This window comes from Lactuca saligna, chromosome 4 (genome assembly GCF_052625555.1).
Source record: "Lactuca saligna cultivar CGN05327 chromosome 4, ASM5262555v1, whole genome shotgun sequence".
In the NCBI taxonomy this organism is placed as follows: domain Eukaryota; kingdom Viridiplantae; phylum Streptophyta; class Magnoliopsida; order Asterales; family Asteraceae; genus Lactuca; species Lactuca saligna.
The window spans coordinates 101,579,252-101,586,846 of NC_136420.1; the positions used below are offsets into that span (position 1 = coordinate 101,579,252).

Genomic DNA, 7,595 nt, shown 5'->3' on the forward strand with positions numbered 1-7,595 from the left:
GTAATATTGTGTGGTCGGATGGTCTTATCCGAGTTACTGACCGAAGGGTCTTATGTGCTTATCCGAGTTATGTGATATTATGCATTTTGTCTTTGTGATTTATGTTGTATATATGTGCCTTATTGAGTTAGGACCGGAGGGTCCAAACCGAGTTGTGAGACCAAAGGGTCTTCACTGAGATACCAGACTGGAGGGTCCAACCCGAGCTATGAGACCGGAGGGTTTTCACTGAGACATATGAACAGAGGGTCCTTATCGAGTATAGCCATGAGAGGCTAATTATTTGTGCATGGTATTTTAGGCAACTCACTAAGCTTCGTGCTTACAGTGTTGTGTGAAACGTATTTCAGATACCTCTCAGGATCACGGGAAGGCGTCAGCATGATTCTACACACCAGCTAGATATTATGTTATGAGGATTATGGGATATTTTCAAACATTTTATTGTCTTGTATTTTGAACAACTTATAAACTTGGGTTTGAGAAATATGAAACTGTGCTTTGTGTGGTTTTAAAAATGAAAATTTTTATTTGAAAATTTTAGAGTGTTTCGTATGTATTTTAACATTTAAATATACATAAATAGTAATAGCTTGAATCCTTAAAATACTACGAAGTTTTATAACATGATTGTTATAATATACGACTACTTGTAAGACCTATGTATTACATGTGTTAATTTTGAAAAAATAAATATAGAGGTCTAAATATTCGAGAACTTTGAATTTATAAGAAAAGAAAAAAAAATTATTATAATAGAATTGTTTTTCATCTTGAAAATTTAAACATATAATTTAAATAAATAAACAAAAGACACTAATTAATTTTAATTTTGAGAATTTTAAAATTAAAAGGTAAGTTCATTAATGAAATTAATATCCATTTATAATTATATTTATGGCAATTATTATATTAAAATATTAAGTGAAGTTTAAAAAATAGAAAAAAACTTATAAAATAACATCTAAAAATTAATTTAAAATAACCATAAAGTGATATTTAACAAATTGAATGATAATATGATAAGTTGCAAAAAAAAAAAAAAAAAAAAAAAAAAAAAAAAAAAAAAAACATTTATTTATTAGAGTAGCTGTCAAATAAATAAAATCATTTTTTTTGTGTCATGTAGCATTTATTATGTGAATCAATTATTTCATGATAAAATATCCTTAGTACGTATACGAAAAGTTTGTACTAGTTTATTTGTAGCAACATGTTAAATTTTTAAATAACATTTTTATAAACAAAATTTATTGTACTTTCGCATAAAGGATAATATTTTAAAAAAAAAAACAAAATATATAAACACATGTATTCCCCCGAGAATAATTAAAATATTAAAAGAGGGAGTAAGCACTCATCCTAGCAACGTGAGTTCCATTTGTTCAGATTTGATTTTTTTTTTTTTTTTTGAGAAAATTGTCGTGTGAAACCGCAACTCTACAATTCTTGAACTTTGAAATACTTTTGAGTCCGTTTCTAATGAATTTATACCGGTAGGGGCTGTTGGGTAATTTAATTTAATAAATATGATTATTTTGGTAAAAAAAAATACAAAATGAGGCGTCTTTTTAAATAAATGTGGTCAAGGTTTGGGGTTGGGACTTATTTTGAATGAATGGTTTAATTGTGGGGGTAGTTTGGTCATTTCATAATTAAAATAACTTAGGGGTTTTTTTGTACAAAGGAATTTCATGAGGGGTTGTTTGTGTTTAAGGGTTCCAACTTTATGAAGTTAGGGCTCATAAGTCCCCGTGTACCTTTTGTTGATCGGGTAATTAGAGAGGCGGATACGAGGTTAAGATTTAAGAATGAAGCAGACGAGCTCCGATGACGAGAAAGAAGCACGAAGCAGCTAGAGGTCCGGCGACTTCGGATCAATTGCAGGCAAAGGAAGGGAGTTCTGGTGGTCGACGAGGCCGAAGGAATGAAGGTGGGTGAAGCAGCGAGGCTTCCCTCTTCTCGTCCGGTTGCGGAGAGCGAGTTCCAGGCGTCGCAAGCAGCGATAACTTCAGAGCAGGTGAGGTTTCCAGAGGTTTTGCTCGACCGGAGAAGGGGAGATGTGCGAGTGGTTCCGATGGGGCCGATGAGAAGGAAAAAGTGGAAAAGGCTTCGGTCTCGGTGGTGATCGATGAGCAAGATGGAGAGGGACGGCCTCCCTCCGATGATTGCAGGTAAATGGACGGGGGGTCTGCTCCGACAGCCTCCCCTATTATTTTTTATTTTTATTTTTATTATTTTGTTTAGGAAGCAATAGAGGATAAAAGATAGACGTTTGGGGTTGTTAAGACAGGAATCGATTGGAGTGTTTGGGTTTGATGATTCACAAGAAATGAATAAGGAAGAAATCAATGTTTTGTTGTTTCATTTGATAGGGGTTTTTCAATTTTAGAAATGGAAATTGATGATCTTCCATTTTGCTGGAAAACACAACTACCAGGGGTTTCAATGAAGATTTATAACACGTTTTCTTTAGAGTGTAGTTTTGCATTAGCCTTGTGTGTAGTTTTTGTATAAAATGACTTTCTACAAGTATCTTGATTTTAAATCAAGATACGGGACGTATAGCCGTATAGGTATGATTTTAGGAAGATTTTGGAATTGTATAAGATATGTACTTCAATATTTTAGCTGATAAAATAAATATTTTTTTTTGGTTTTTCACTTTAAGATGTTTTATGTACAAATAAAATGAAGTGTTATGTATATGTATTTGTTTGATTTGATATGTATTATTGGTTGTTCTCCTCTTGTATATACATGTATATTTAAAACTTTCACAACCATTGTCATAATAAATGTAATCTATTTCTCTTGTATATACATGTATATTTAAAACTTTCACAACCATTGTCATAATAAATGTAATCTATTTCTCTTGTATATACATGTATATTTAAAACTTTCACAACCATTGTCATAATAAATGTAATCTATTTTCATTTGTTATGAGTTTGTTATATAAAATTTTGTAATATATATAAATTTAAACTCATATGTTAGAAATTTTAAAACTGTTAACTTGTTAACATTGGTCTCTTAACTTCAAAATTAACACATATTTAATGTATATTTGGAAATATATATATATATATATATATATATATATATATATATATATATATATATATATATATATACTAGGTTAAAATATGTGGAATCTACGGATGTTAATTTTAAATATAATTAAAAACTAATTAAGTATAAAATAATATATCATTAATTTAGAAAACTTATTAATTGTAATAGTATATTATTTTAATAACATTGTTATTTGTAATTATTTAATTACATAGTAATTTGATGAGATTAATAGAAATTGTTGTTGTCTTTTGTAGATTTTTTCAACCAAATTTTTGCAAAAAGTAAATCAATCAACCAAACTTGTGCAAAAAAACAACATTATTGATTATTTCAAATTGCAATACTAATCAAAGATTTGCAAAAATATATTGATTTATAAAGATTTTTATCTATAAATTTAGAAATGATTAGTTAAAATTAAGATATAAATTGTATAATAATATAGAAACTATAAAAATCGTAATTATTAACAATAAATTTGTAAAAAGTTATTTTTATACAACATTATATTTTGTTTGTAAGAAAAATTATTGTTATTTTAATTAATATAAGAAATTGTTTATGTATCATAATATATTTGAAACAACTTATATAGTAGATGAACTCATGACATATCTTTTGACAATTTTTTGGAATTTCTATTATGAAAATATATTTTTATCAATTTTTTGTTATCTAACACCAATATAATCCATGTTTTATACGAATCAGTAAACCAATATAATTATCTTAATAAATATAATAATGATATATTTTTAAATATATATCGTAACTCTAACTTAACGGTTATTTAATAATTCTTATATAATTATTTGTTGAGATATATGTATAAATGTCAATTGCAAAGTCCGTTTAATTGTGATGGAAAATTACTTAAATTATTTATTATTTTGAATTAGTTAAAACATTTAAAAAAATATAAATTAGTATTAGTATTAGATTAAAAAAAGAACATTATATAATATATTGTTTAATGATTAAATTACTTCTCTTTTCCGTTTATACCCCCCACAACCATCTACATTTTTTAAATCATCAATCTTCTCCTTAACATGATCAGATCCATCAACCAAATGTGAATTCATAAACACCCACTCATAACTCCCTCCATGTGTATCTGAATTCCTTCTCCCTTGGAATCTTTTTCCATGACTCATTTCATACTTAACATTTGAAGCTCTTTTAAACTTGTACTTATGCCTTTTTATATATGCATCATCAAATGGTATCATAATGTCATCATCTTTCCATCGCATTACATGTTGCCAATGGTGATCCCTACTTTTTACCACATCCGCACGATCATCATAATCAACTGTGTAATCCTCTATATCAAAAGGTTCAGAATCATCATATCTAAATCCTTTAGTCAATTTCCCTTCATATCTCCTTTGTCTTCCATATAAACTACTTCTAGGCGTCATGTCACCATGGCATCTTCCATTATTGATATGGGATTCTTCCCTATTTGGCAAAGGGCCTCTAAATTCCCATGTGGTACATGATTCATGATTTATATGTTCATATTCATCTTTTTCCATGTCATTATAAGCAAAAGATTTAAAATTTTCACCTTTTATATCTTTGGAATATTCCTGTTCAAGAAAAAATTCATCATGTATTCCTTTATGTCCAAAATGCACATTATTTCCTTTCCTTTTATCATGCCATCCAAATTTATCGATATATCTTCGTTGTTCATCGTAATATTCATCCTCTTCTAAACTTCTTAAAAAGGGGGATCGACCCATTTTGGGTCCAAATCGTTCATAATCAGAAAACCTTTCACCATGGTAATAATCAAGAGGAGATTCTGATTCTTTTGAATATAACATGCCTTCCTCATTATAAGGATCAAAAGGATGCAGTCTCTCATAGTCATAGGTCATATTATTATATACAGGAGTATTGTATCTTCCATGATATCTATGCTCCCCGTGTTTTCTTTCTTCATGTCATCTTATTGAGAAGATGATGTCAACATTTTCATGGTGATATTTGGGTATAGAATCTTTACGGGTCCTATTGTTATATATAGGACTATGGTATCTTGAATGATATATATGATACTTATCTATTATTTTCAAGCCCTCTGAATGATGATAACCAGGCTTTCGTGACTGAATCAACTCAGTAGATGAACACCTCTCATGACAATAAGATTTTCACCTATCTTCAAATGATTTGCAATGGTTTTTAGGGCTCTTTTCAACCTCGGATGATTCAGCAGGCATTATGGATAGATCTGTGGTGCATGTATCCTCACCGGTTCTTTCCTTTGTGTTGTCTAAAGTCTTGATTGCTTCATCAGTTCCTCCTGAACATGGGTTAATATTATAAAAGCCCTAAATTTTTAACGCGTAATTGGAAAAAGCCCTGATTTTTTTTATTGTTGTGGCCACAACTTTCTCGTAGAATTATCACTCTAGCCCACTTAACGAGTTTCATGGTTAAGTTGGTTAACTTTTTTGCAAAAATCAGTCCTAAAATTTTCAAATTTAGTCCCTAAGGTTTGAAAAAAATTACACCACATGGTTTTTTAACTTTTTTTTGTATACTTTACTTATTTTCGGTTATTTTATAAATATATGTACATTTTTTATTTTCTTTTTTTATATATATATTTTACTTATTTTCATTTTTTAACTATATTTTTCAACAATTTTTTTAAACATGTTTAAATTTGTTTTCTATTTTTTAGTGTATATATAGAGTATATTGGAGTTTTTTTAGGTTTTTTCATATTTCTTTTCATATTATATTTTATGTTTTTTCGTCTTTTTATTTTTTTTTATTTTTTTCTTGTTTGTTTTCCAATTATTTGGTTTTTTTTTTGTATTTTTATCTTTTTATTGACATTTTTCAAAAAAATACAAAATGTATTAATATATTAGAGTATATTACAATTTTGATAATTTATAGTTTTTGTAATTGTTTTTTATTTTTATTCAAGTAAATAAACTAGTTATGTTTATATTTATAATTTCGGTCCAACTTATTTTCTTTTTTTTTTCTTTAGTGCTATTATATTTATGTTACGAAAAAAATGAAAATTAAAAAAAAAAGAGTTTGTTTACTAAGAATTAGTGATTCAATGTGTTATATAACTTGCAAATTAAATCATATTTCTATATGTGATATCAATAGATTAAATTCAAGATAATATATTTTAATTTTATAATAGACTAAAAAAAACAAAAAATAATACTAATAGTCGATCTTTATAAAAAAAAATTGTTATAGTAATTTATATTGAATTCAAGTTCGTTTACTTGAATCAAAGTAAATAAAAACATTAGAAAACCCATAAATAACTAAAATAGGAAAAAATAGAAAAGAAAATTTGTAATATGAAAAACCCTTAGAAAAAATATTAGAAAAACCATAAATAACAAAAAATAGAAAAAATAAATAAATAAATAAAAAGGTGAAAAAAATAAAATATAATACGAAAAGAAATATGAAAAAACCTAAAAAAACTCTAATATACTCAATATATACACTAAAAAATAGAAAACAAAAGGTTAAAAGGTTTAAAAAAATGTTGAAAAATAAAGTTAAAAAATGAAAAAAAAAATAATAAATAAAGTATATATAAAAGTAAAATAAAAAATGTACATATATTTCTAAAAAAAATGAAAATAAATAAAGTATACAAAAAATAGGAAAAAAAGTTTAAAAAACCATGTGGTATATTTTTTTTCAAACCTCAGGGGCTAAATTTGAACTTTTTAGGACTAACTTTGCAAAAAAGTTAACCAACTTAACCATGAAACTCGTTAAGTGGGCTAGAGTGATAATTCTGCGAAAAAATTGTGGCCACAGCAATAATAAAAAAAATATCAGGGTTTTTTCCAATTATGCGTTAAAAATTTAAGGCTTTTATAACATTAACCCTCCTGAACATTGATGGATTTCATGATTTTCAGAATCTTTTTTCGCATGCTTACTTCTACTCCCTCCATTAGAACCCCTAATCACATTTAAAAAAAACTTTAATTAGAAAAAAGTAAATTAAGGTTGACACAAAATCACAAATAGCATGAGGTTAGTGCTCTCACCTTTTATGGGAATCTATATCAGTCTCCAAATGATTCCCTTCCAAAGATTCATCTTCACTTGAACTACTAAAAGAAAGATGCTTGATTTATTCTATCATCCTTATTAACATCTCCATGAGTAGATGCTTTTGGAACAAAACTCTCAAGATTACCTGACCCTTCTTTTATAAACTCACAACAATGTTCCTCTGAATCCACTATGGTGATCTGATACAATCATGTCATTATCAATGAAACAAAAGATGTATGTAATGTAGCTACTACAAAACCTCAGTGAACAAATAGGTAAGAAAATCCATACTTGTATAACTTCTTAATCACAATCCAGTTGACGCCTTATATCAATGGATGATTGTCGTTCAACAATGTTGTCTTCTACCAGAATTGCCCTTCATTTCATTTGAAACAATAAGTATGCAGTAAACAACCATGAATTTATAAGTAATGTGC

The 7,595-nt window shown here is 27.5% G+C and overlaps 1 long non-coding RNA gene across 1 annotated transcript; it reads left to right on the plus strand.

The window, feature by feature from the left end:
* Positions 1 to 1,706: 1,706 nt before the first annotated feature.
* LOC145042501 (uncharacterized) lies at positions 1,707 to 2,367 on the plus strand. The gene is made up of 2 exons (XR_013680679.1): positions 1,707 to 2,174; positions 2,290 to 2,367. It is a non-coding gene; the product is annotated as an uncharacterized LOC145042501 (long non-coding RNA).
* Positions 2,368 to 7,595: the final 5,228 nt, after the last annotated feature.